General features: G+C 41.5%; 1 protein-coding gene across 2 annotated transcripts in view; it reads right to left on the bottom strand.

Moving 5' to 3' along the window:
• Positions 1-12,808, bottom strand: part of cbarpb (CACN subunit beta associated regulatory protein b) — a 182,558-nt gene that overhangs the window by 65,777 nt on the left and 103,973 nt on the right. The window lies entirely within an intron of this gene.

Below are 12,808 nucleotides of genomic sequence, written 5' to 3'. Positions count from 1 at the left end.
TTCACCGGCCTCTGTTTCCACACTCTGCTAAATTTTGTGTTTCTCTTTCTTCTTCCAATACCCCTTCCATCAACCTCCAGAGATCCTCACCTTCAGCCCATCCGTGATGTCTTCCAGTTATCTATCTCAGTACTCGCTTTCATTATAACTTACTTACAGGTTCAATTGTAGTAGATATATAAGGTGGTGTGTGTTAGCAACTTCTGAAACCAGAATGCAATGCATCCACATACCAATCAGTGTACACAGACCCTTCAAGTGACTGCCTGGCTACAGAATATTGGATATATCGTCAATGAGTACGTAGACCAAAAACCATTTCACAATATAGGAGGTCATTGGGTAAACAGGCATCATTCCCTGGGTTACTGATGTTCAGTTTGGGTTCTGTCAGGGTCAATCAGCTGCTGACTTGGTTCAAATGTGGACAAAATTTCAGAGGTGAGGCAAGAATGACTACTCTTGACATCAGGTCACATTTGACTGAATGTGACATCAAGGAGTCCTCACTTGTGGCATCAGAGGAAAACCCACTGATGGTTGGAATCATACCTGGCACAAACAAAAATGGTTGTAGTTATTGCAGGTCTATCATCTCAGCTCCAGGACATGACTGGAGCTCATCAGGGTAGTGTCCTGGGCTCAACCATCTTCAGCTGCTTCATCAATGACTTTCCCTCCATAATAAGGTCAGAAGTGGGGTGCTTAATGGTGATTGCACAGTGTTCAGCACCATCTGCAACACCTCAGATTCTGAAGCACTCAATGTCCAAATACAGAAAGACCTGGACAATATCTGGACTTAGGCTGACTGGTGAATCTAACTACATTCTCTAACATTCAATGGTATCACCACTATCAACATCTTGAGGGTTATCATTGACCAGAAACTGAATTGGTTTAGCCATATAAAAGAAAATTGATTCCACCTGTATGGTGTAGTGGAATTGCAGTCCTTGTAAATGTTTGGTTTTTGAAAAAATGCACTCCCATCTATTTATTTAAAGTGGATGGTGATGGAATTGTAGTGCAGGTTTATAGTTATCATGAAGCTTCCAAAGACCTTCATAATATTTTATGCTGTCTCGTCTATATAATAGATTTCTCGCAGGCTAAGACCCTTGCACAATATATCACCTTATTACAAAATTCACTTCATCACTTTTACTTTATCATCTGTTCTTGATGAATAACGTATTTTTTTTTTCAAAATTTATATGCACTTGTAATTCATGCATACCCTGGTGCACTGTTGTCCCGTACATTCAAGATGAAAATTGAACTATTTTCTGTCAGTTGACGAGGTAATTCCTTCTTTTAATGTTTGTAAAGCTTGGGATTGGGACATGTTTATTAATAATAGATCCCTTTACCTTGCCCAAAATTAAAATATAATTAACACTATTCTCCCCACCCATAAATCATAACATAATTTCCTATGAGTCATTTCCTTTCTCAGTGATTACATGACTAGCCTCATACAATATTACAAACAAAGAAAGTGTGGACAGATATTTATTCAGGTCTTTATTTTTAAATTGGGGGTTAGTACATGCTGATGAAGGATAGCAGAGTTGAGAAACAAAGTTTTCCTACCACATATCAAACGTCACTGTCAGAGTAGACACATAGCATCCAGAAAAATATTCCTCCTATGCTGTTCTGACAACATACTTTCAGATAGAATTCCCTATTGCGCTGAATGTGACATATCCAGTTCCCACAGCAGCCATTCTTGTGACTGCTCACAGTGAAATTGCTTCATTTATGTCAATCAGCAACATGGTTTAGACAGTTCTTCATTGTTCAGAGAACTGGAATCAGAGCAGCCAAACTCAGCGAAACATTTCATCCCATGGTTCGGATAGAATTGTATCCAGTAAAACAGGTGACGAGACAGTGTGTTCGTCCTGCGCAACCCATTCCCATCGTGTAAAAAGTTCATAAATTCTTTGCTTCTTTTCACTATACATTGTTTAGAATTAGAACAGAGAGGAGGAATAGGCCATTTGGCCCCTCAAACCTCTTCTGCCATTCAAGAATTACATGGCTGATCTGATTATGGCCTTAACTCTACTTTCCTCACTGCCCACCCTTAACTCTAGGCCCCTTTGTAGATCAAAAAGAATCTCTCTAACTCAGCCTTACATATATTCAATAACCCAGCCTCCACTGCCCTCTGTGGTTGAGAATTCCAAAGGTATTGGCTCTCCGACAGAAGAAATTCTTCCTCGTTTCAGGTTTCAAAGGGACACTCCTTGTTTTGGGTAATGCCCGAAATGTCGATTCTCCTGCTCTTCAGTTGCTGTTGACCTGCTGTGTTTTTTCCAGCACCACACTTTATCGACATGCCTTGTTTTGAAAACCATGACCTTCTACATTTCCCTGAGTGGAAACATCCCCTCAATACCTACTCTATCAAGCCTCTCTGAAACGTACATAAGATGACCTCTCATCCTTCTAAACTCTGATGTATATAGACCAAACCTGCTTAAACTTTTAACATTAATATAATCACTTCATCATAGAACCAGAGAACTTTTCCTGAACTGCTTCCAATGCAAGTATATCCTTCCTTGAATGAGGTAATCAAATCTGTACATTTTACTCTGCAATGTCCTGTAAAGGTGTTGCTAGACTTCCCTTTCAAACTCCAGTCCAATTTCAATAAACATCATTTTGCTTCCCAATTACCTGCTGTACTTGGATGCTAATATTTTGTGCTTCATCTACAAAGTCACCCAGATCCACTGCAGCATTCTGAAGTCTGTCTCTATTTTAAAAATATTCTGTCTTTTACTCTTCCCACCAACATGGGAAACCTCATATTTTTTTCGCATTATACTTCATCTGCCAAATTATGTCCTAGTCACAACTTATCTTACCCCCTGATGTTTATACTGTCAGAACATTTGGCTACACCATACTCAGTCCCTTTATTCAAGTCATTAATTCAGATTGTAACTGGCTGAGACTACCCTCATGAAATGATCCCTGTGGCATTCCATAAGTTATGCATGCCAAGCTAAAATGCACAACCACCTGATGAAGGAGCAGCCCTCCGAAAGCTAGTGCTTCCAATTAAACCTGTTGGACTATAACCTGGTGTTGTGCAATTTTTAGCTTTGTACACCTCAGTTCAACACCAGCATCTCCAAATCAAACCTGAAACATAGTTACTTAATTCTGTTTCTGTTTTCCTGATTTTTAGCCAATCATCTATCTGCATTACCCCTAACACCAGGAGTGCTCATCATATGGAATAACATTTTATGGGGCACCTTACTGGATATCTTTTGGAAATCCAAATACATTACATCTACTGATCTCTCTTTATCCACTCTGCTTGTTACATTCTCTAAGCATGAAATGCCCAAATTTCTATTCTCCAAATTGGTAGTGTGAACATTGTTGTAATTTGATATATTGTACTGTCCTACTATAATAATGGGTTCTTCTTAAATATCATCTATAACAATAGGTATCCACACTGTGTATGCCAAAGTAATGCTAACTGGAACTTGATGGAAGGTTATGCGCATATCTTGATCAGACTGAGATGTGTGAAGATACTCACACTGAAGTTTCATGACTGTTATTTGAAAGCACTTGCTCAATATCTGGAATAGTTCAGCATGTTTTCAATTGAAATACCATGTATATACAGATGCTGCAGATCACTAATGCTGATCTGAATGGTAGTGAGCATCTCTCATAGAAAAGTTATCTATTAGGTGAATTTTAATTTATTTTGACAAATTAATTAACAGGAAAGAGCTTTGTGCTCCTCAAAACTGCACAAGGCAAATTTAACTACACAAGGAAAATTTAACCTAACTATGTCAAGATTGTTTGAAGGTGCTCACTGCCAAAAGGAGTAAGGAATTGTAGTGACTGGAACCAGGCCTATGTGGATCCTTGACTAGGAGATCCTTGATTAGGATTGTTAACCTGGGCAAATCAGGGAACCCTGGCTGACAGATATAAACAGAAGATTCCCCTCTTCTGTGGTTACGTTTGAGCCCCGGGTGTTCCTGCAGAAGGATTGCATGGTGTCCACCAACACTCTTTAGCTGTTCAGGTAGAGGTGGGCTCTGCAGGGAGTGGAGTATTTTATTTCCCCTTTAATTCTATTTTAATTTAATCCCTGTGCACCCCCTTCCCCCACCCCTCACTTCACGTTTTTGATTAAGCAGCATTACCCTTGTTGAGAAGGGCACTGCTGGTCACTGACCACTCTGGGGTTTCCTTTCTTCCGGGTGATGGAATATAAATAAAGATATACACACTTGTTGTTCTTCACTGCATGACGTGGATGCTGGGGAAAAATAAGCACCACCACTGTTAGTAGTGCTTCGGGACTGGCTTTGTGCTGGCTGGTCAGAGACCATGTACTAGGCACATGTAAATAATGGGTGATTTGGTAACAGGATACTGGCCTCTGTGCAGTTACTTCAGAAATGATATTAAGCCGAAGAAGTTTAAGGCCTGATTTTTTTTTAAAAAATGCTTTATTTGTTGTGGGACAGAGAGTTAATGGGTTTCTGTCAAAGGTGCAGAAATGGAGAGGTTTCGTGTTTGGGCTTCTGAGCAACTTGCATCATCTGTCTATGGGTCAACTTGCAGCAAATACTGCAAGACTCCTTTGATAAGACATTCCAAATGCATTACCCATAGTCACCTAGAAAGGCAAAGAGAGCAGCTACATGGGACAACCATCACCTGCAAGTCTTCCTCCAAGCCACATATTGCCTTGGAAATCTATCACTGTTCCTTCATTGTTGCTTAATCAAAATCTTGGAACTTGTTCCTAATAGCACTGTGAGTGTGCCTATACCAAGTGGATTGAAGTGGTTCAAGATGGCAGTTCACAACTGCCTTTTTTTCCACGTATGGAGTCAGCTATTATAAGGGGTCATAGCTTTAAATTAAGGGGAGGTAGGTATAGGACAGATGTTAGGGGTAGATTCTTTACTCAGCGAGTCGTGAGTTCATGGAATGCCCTGCCAGTATCAGTGGCGGACTTTCCCTCTTTATGGGCATTTAAACGGGCATTGGATAGGCATATGGAGGAAAGTGGGCTAGTGTAGGTTAGGTGGGCTTGGGTCAGCGCAACATCGAGGGCCTGTACTGCGCTGTATTTTTCTATGTTCTATGTTCTATGCCTTCTTAAAGATATGCGAGAAAGGGCAACAAATGCTGGCCCAGCCAGCAAAGTCCCCATTCCGTGAATGAACTAAAAGAAAGGTTCCATGGCTCAGCAACTGCCATGGAGAATCACAAGAACAGATTTCTCACTAAATCTAGACCAATACTCCAATGCAGTGTTGATGGGTGCTGAACTGTAAGAGATGCTGTCTTTTGGATGCAGTGTTAACAGAGCCCCTGCCTACCTTTGGATAGACATGATACTAACTTGAGAACAAGCGAATTCTTCTTAATAATTTGGCCAACTGACACTGTGAGAACAGATTAGTTATTGTAAGCAGGACCTTTGTATAAGTTGGCAGATGTATTGAGTTCAATGAAACTTTGATTACACTTTCAAAGTACTTCTTTAGCTATAAAATACTTTGGTTATCCTGAGGTAATGAAAGGTGCTATCATTCTTTTCTTAAATAAACCTATATTGGATCTTGAGAGTCTGATAAAAGCTAAAGATAGATGAGTAGGGACAGTCCACCTCAGGATCTAGAAAATATGCCTCACAATCCTTCTTACAATCTCAGAGGAAGACATGAACATGATCTTTAATTATAGAAAATCAGAAACATTAATCCCAGAATTTCAAATCAAACATCTATTCTGATAAATGTGTTACTCGTGTAGCATAATTACATATATGCCCAAGCTTTATCAAAACTTTTCATTGAAAATTACATTGATTGCCCACTGCACCAGCAGGTGACTAATGGTAGGAGTGACACATGTTGCCTGTCATATTTAACCAAGCTGTTTCATCCAGTTTGTGTTTAATATTGTTTATGGTTTAAGGAAAAGCTCTGACGATGTAATGTGATTTTTGAAAAGCCTGACATAAACTTTAGCTCATTAAAGGCTCTATAGTGTACATACAAACTTGAGCATCTCCCTATCGCACTTATGTTTAGCTGACATATATGAGCTCTCATACTGACAATGAAGTTTCCACATCTAAGGCTTGTTTTGAAATTTCTCCAAATACTCATCCTTCCCCATCTCCGTAACTTAGTCCAGCTCTTCAATTCTCTGTGGCCACTACCTTCCTACAATATTAACCTGCTTTCAATTGTTCCAGCATTGGTGGCCATGTCCTTCATGGCTCAAGCTGACAGCTCTGGAATTCCCACCCTAAATCTCTCCACCTCTAGCATTGCTGCCTCACAGTGCTAGAGACCCGGGTTCAATTCCCAACTCAGGTGACTCTCTGTGTGGAGTTTGCACATTCTCCCAGTGTCTGCGTGGGTTTCCTCCGGGTGCTCCGGTTTCCTCCCACAGTCCAAAGATGTGCAGGTCAGGTGGATTGGCCATGCTAAATTGTCCGTAGTGTTAGGTAAAGGGGTAAAAGTAGGGGAATGGATGGGTTGCGCTTCGGCGGGTCGGTGTGGACTTGTTGGGCCGAAGGGCCTGTTTCCACACTGTAAGTAATCTAATCTAATCTAATCTAATCTTATCCTTTTAAGATGTCTATTAAAATCTACATATTTCACTAAGTTTTTAGTCTGCCCTACTACCACCTTTTGTGCCTCTGTGTTAAAGTTTGCTTGATAATGCTTTTATGCTGAAGGGCAACACAAAATTTGTTATTTACACAAGTTTTTTACAATCCTTTCTAAATATTATTGTTTTCATGGCTGTACTACTTTCTATTATGAACGCCCAGAATATAGAGTAATTAACCCAAAAGCTATTATGTATTAACTTATATCCATTAGCCTCTTGGGAAATCTCATCGGTGATTTAATTTATTACTGTCACGTGTACTGAGGTACAGTGAAAAGTGTTGTTTTACATGCTTTAAGGCAGATCATAGTATACAAGAGCATCAAGGTAACAGTCTGATAACAGCAAGGGAGAAGCTATTCTTGACTCTTTTCATACGTATAAACAAACTTTTATATCTTCTGTCTGATGAATGGCGTGGAAGAGAGTATAATCAGGGTAGGAGGGGTCTTTGATTATATTGGCTGCTTTCCCGAGGCAATGGTAAGTATAGATGAGTCAATGGATGGAAGGCTTGCTTGCGTGATAGACTGGGCTGTGTTCATAACCCTCTGTAGTTTCCTGCAGTCTTGGGAAGAGCAGTTGCCAAACCACGCTGTGTTGCATCCAGATTGGATGCTTTTTACGATGCATCTATAAAATCTTGTAAGAGATCTTATGGACATGCCAAATTTCCTTAGCCTCCTGAGGAAGTAGAAGTGTTGCTATGCTCTTTTGACCCTGATATTCATCTTGTGTGGAATTGTTAATTTACATCACTCAGGAACTTAATGCTCTTGACCTTCTTGACCTCAGCACCATTGATACCGACAGGGGCATGCCCTCCACTCCGCTATAGTCAATGACCAGCTCCTTCATTTTGCTGACGTTGATGGAGAGATTGTTGCCTGTACACCAAGCTGCTAAGCACTAATTTCTTTCCTATATTCTGTCTCATCATTGTTTGAGATGCAACAGTAAATTGGGTTGGTGTCATCAGCAAACTAGTAAATGGCATTGGTGCAGAATTTGGCCACACAGTCGTGACTGTCTAAGGAGTATAGTAGGGGGCTGAGTACGTAGCCTTGTGAGGCACCAGTGTTGAGGATTATCATAGAGGAGGTGGTGGTGAAAAAGCACAGCAGGTCAGGCAGCATCCGAGGAGCAGGAAAATCGACGTTTTGGGCAAAAGCTCTTCATCAGGAAGAGCTGAAGAAGACCTGATGAAGGGCTTTTGCCCGAAACGTCGATTTTCCTGCTCCTCGGATGCTGCCTGCCCTGCTGTGCTTTTCCACCACCATTCTAATCTAGACTCTGGTTTCCAGCATCTGCAGTCCTTGTTTTTACCATCGAGGAGGTGGTGTTGCCTTTCCTTACTGACTACAGTCTTTTGGTCAGGAAGCTGAGAATCCAATTACAGAGAGTAGAGCAGAGACCTAGGTCCTGGAGTTTAAGATGAGTCTATTTAGAATTATGGTGTTGAAGGCAGAGCTGTAGACAATAAGTAGGACCCTGACATAGGTATCCTTGTTGTCTAGAACGTTCCAGGGATAAGTGTAGGGCCAGGGATACGGCGCCTGCCATGGACCTGTTACGCCGGTAGTCAAATTCAAAGGATCAAGGCAATCTGATAGACTGGAGTTGATGTTAGGCATGACCAACCTCACAAAGCACTGGCTTTGGAATTATGGAGGTCAGAGCCACTGGATGGAACTTATTGAGGCACACTACATGAGTTTTCTTTGGCACTGGCATGATGGTGTCTTCTTGAAGCAGGTAGGGACTTCAGATCAGAGTAAGGAGATATTGAAGATGCTTACCAATACTCCCATCAGCTGGTCTGCACAGGACTTGAGTGTACGGCCAGGTACTCTATTCCGGCCAGTCGCTTTCCATGGGTTCATCCTTAAGAATGTAATGTCTGCGTTGGTGACCAAGGTAAAGATGCATCCGAGGCTGGTGGGGCAGCTAACATCGCTTCACTGCCCTTCAGTTCAAAGCGAGCATAGAATGCATTGAGCTGATTGGGTAGGATGTACTGTTACCTGCGATTCTGTTCAACCTCACTTTGTAGCCTGTCACGTCATGTAAGCCTTGCCGGAAATGACAGGTGGCTGCGTCGTTAGTTTGGGTCTCAAGCTTAGTTTGCTATTGCCTCCTGGCATCTCTGATGGCCTTGCGAAGGTCATACCTGGATTTCCTACATAGGTCAGAGTTGCCCTGCTGGAATGTCTTAGTCCTGGACTTAAAGGGGAATGGATTTCCCGGTTCATTCATGGTTTTCGATTGGAAAACATTTGGATTAACTTCTTTGGCACGGAGTCTGCATTGGACTGTGGCATACTCCTTTAGGTTGGCTGCTGAGTTCTTGAATATGGACCAGTCTATCAACTCTAAGCAGTCCCAAGGAAGCTGTTCAGCTTCCTCAGACTAACAGTGAAGTACTTCCTGTACTGGGCCCTCATGCCTCAATTTCTGCGTGTAAGTCAGGAAAAGGAGCACAGCGTTGCAATCTGATTTTCCAAAATACGGACGGGGAAATGGAGCCATCATTGCTCCTATCCTCTTTTCCCCAATGGATGGTTCAGTGACGAGTGGACATACCTCAAAAGGGACTAGTAGAAGGATTAGACAGAAGATGAGGAAAGATATTTTTATCCAGAAAGTGATGGGATTCTTGAAATTACAAGGAAAAAGTGAGGACTGCAGTTGTTGGAGATCAGAGTCGAGAGTGTGATGCTGCTTGACCTGCTGTACTCGTTCTTGAAATTACTGCCTGAGAAAGATAGTGGAGGCAGTAGTCGTCAACTCATATAAAAAGGTGTCTGGACGTGCACCTGAGGTCCTATAACCTCGAGAGACACAGACCAAGGGCTAGAAATGGAATTAGGCTGGGTGGTCCATTTCTTGGTTACCACAGACATGTTGGGCTGAATGGCTGTGCAATGAGACTGTTTCTATATTTTCTAAATATTCTAACTATTTTCAGGACAAGAATTTACAGGGATGTGAGTCGTGGATGAATGAGTGACAATCTGTGAACTGCTTCTTAGGAGGCCAGTATATGCCTGATGGTTTTCTGTGCTGGCATGATTCTACAATTCTAAGTCAACCTTGCAATTATAAAGAGTTTACAACATTATCTATTGATTTTTTTTCTTTACTTTTCACTTCTCTCCCAATGACAATCTGCAGGTTGACAGTGAAGAGCAGCGTACTAAATCTTCCCAACGCTGCCCATTTCTTGGTAAATGTAGAAGCAATGTCTCTGCCAGTTTTCTTAATGTTATAGCTCATCAGAAGCGTATGCAGCAGTTCTGCTGGCAAACCTCCAGTAACAGCAGTGTGCTTGAAAACCCTTGTGCAGCAAAACCAATTCTGCTGTACCAGCCTTCATCTCAATGAGCTGCCTGAGCAGCAGCTAACTCGCAAAGTCAATAAATCTAACGTTCAATCATACGGAGAATGATACAGTAGTAAACGAGGCCATTTGGCCCATTGTGCTTATGCCGACACTTTAAAGGAATTAACCAATTTGTCTACTCTCTCCCTATGGACCTGCAAAATAATTTTTCCTTTAAGCATTTACCAGTAACCCAATAAGAATGATCCTTATTCAGGTCATTGAAAATTTCTCTTCCTGAAGACAATTACATAATTCCTGCTGGGACCCAAGTAATCCCAGCTTGCCAATGACTAAACTTTATTTATCATTACTCCTCAATTCACTTCTGAAAGCTTTTATTAAATTGTATTGAAGGTGCACTATTATAAATCATCACAACATATTATATGAAAACAATCTCCACGTGTGATCTCTTGTTCTTTTCCCAATTAGGCCAATGCTACTAAGCCTCACTTTAACATTCCCTTCTCTGGGATTCCTTAGCATCTCTGTCCATTCCAAGTAATCCCTCACGTCACTCCAGAAAATCCTTGTCCCCTATCTAAGGCTTGCCAAGTGTGATGCCCAAACTTTGAACAGGCCTGTCATATTTCCAGTCTTTTCATTCGCCCGAGGATTGGAAGATTATGATGGGCAGCTCTGCTGTTATTACCATTTCTTCCATCAGCATCCCAGGACAAGCCCCATTAGGGCTGGGTGACTTTTCTACTTTCTGCACAGCCAACGTTTTCATTACTTTTTCTTTATTCATTGCCATCATCCACAAAGTAAAAAGTGAGGTCTGCAGATGCTGGAGATCAGAGCTGAAAATGTGTTGCTGGTTAAAGCGCAGCAGGTCAGGCAGCATCCAAGGAACAGGAAATTCGATGGGCTTGTGCCCGAAATGCCGAATTTCCTGTTCCTTGGATGCTGCCTGACCTGCTGCGCTTTAACCAGCAACACATTTTCAGCATCATCCAAAAAGCTCAAGCCTCAATGGGCTTCCTTTCTGGTTTATGAAAACTATCCCCTACTTGAAAGCTTTCCATTGCTCATTTAGTACCAGTCTTTCAGGCCAATATACCTGGGACAGGTTCCTTTCAACTCACTAAAATTAACTCTTATCCAGTTTATTAATTTCACACTTGATTGTTCCTTGTGATTTTCCAAATCACCCATAAACCTGATACTGTGATCACTAAGTCCCAAATGATCCCCAGCTGAAACATTAGATTAGATTACTTACAGTTTGGAAACAGGCCCTTCAGCCCAACAAGTCCACACCGACCCGCCGAAGCGCAACCCATCCAGACCTATTGCCCTACATTTACCCCTTCAACTAACACTACGGGCAATTTAGCATCGCCAATTCACCTAACCTGCACATTTTTTGGATTGTAGGAGGAAACCGGAGCACCTGGAGGAAACCCACGCAGACACGGGGAGAATGTGCAAACTCCACACAGAGAGTCACCTGAGATGGGAATTGAACCCAGGTCTCTGGTGCTGTGTCCCGTTAACTTCCAGAACCAAATCCAACATGACCAGCTTCCTCACTGAGTTAAAAATGTAACAATCAAGAATCTTCTCTAGTGCACATTGCAGGAAGTCCTGCAGCTCTTTGCCCCTTATGCTTTTATTTTCCAAATCTTTATTAGGCTAACTGTAGTTCTCAATCAACCCCATTCCACAGTTTGTGTATGCTCTGAAATTTGCCCCTCCATCTGCTTACCTAGCCAATGATGTCCAAGTCCGATGAATGAATAATAAAAAATTCCCTTTCTGATGCTCTAATATTATCTTTGATCAATAGCAACAACCTTCTCTACATCCCTCACACCCACAACTTCCTTTGTTTATCCTCCCTTTATTTCCTAAATACTTTGTAGTTGGGAATGGGAAGTTCCCAATTTTCTGCCAGATCTCTGTTTGGCTACTATATCATATAACAATTTGTTCCTCAAATCATCTCTATGTAAACTACTTTTGTGCTCTAAATACTTAATACTTTTGCACTACAGCACTCACCTCACCCTGTCAGATCCCTTCTAATACAGTACAATTATTTAAATTAATGTTATTTTTTTTCTCCTGGTTCTCTGCTCATTTTGCTTTTCATTTCTAATGCTTCATCCTGATGGCTCTTCACTTGACAAATTATTTAAGCCCTACTAGGGGTCATAGTCTTAAGATATTAGGATGAAAGTATAGAGGAGACGTCAGAGGTAGGTTCTTTACGCAGAGAGTTGTGAATGCATGGAATGCGTTACCAGTGGTGGTGGTGGAAGCAGAGTCATTAGGGACATTTAAGTGACTGCTAGACATGCACATGGACAGCAGTAAATTGAGGGGTGCATAGGTAAGATTATTTTACTTTACATTAGGATTAATCCTCGGCACAGCATCATAGGCCAAAGGACCTGTTCTGTGCTGTACTTTTCTATGTTCTATGTACTCGCAACATATATTAGCTTCACCACAGGGATATTGGCTTTATATTTGTCAAGTTACAGCTCATCCACCTCTTACACTCCTTTTCTGTCCAGTCTGCTCCAATATCCAAGAAATTGGAAGCCATCTTTCCTGCACTGTTTCTCCAGCCATATAATATGCTGATTAGCATAGGAATAGTTGGATTAAACAGCTTAAGTGTCACTGGGAGAAATCCAGAGATTTCCAACTTTTCAGGAATTTCCTAACTTCTCGCATTTCTCCTGAAACTCTGACGCAGGACCTCAACCC

This window comes from Hemiscyllium ocellatum, chromosome 28 (genome assembly GCF_020745735.1).
Source record: "Hemiscyllium ocellatum isolate sHemOce1 chromosome 28, sHemOce1.pat.X.cur, whole genome shotgun sequence".
Lineage (NCBI taxonomy): Eukaryota > Metazoa > Chordata > Chondrichthyes > Orectolobiformes > Hemiscylliidae > Hemiscyllium > Hemiscyllium ocellatum.
The sequence above is the reverse complement of the archived record's forward strand: the minus strand, read 5'-3'. Positions and strand labels throughout refer to the sequence as shown.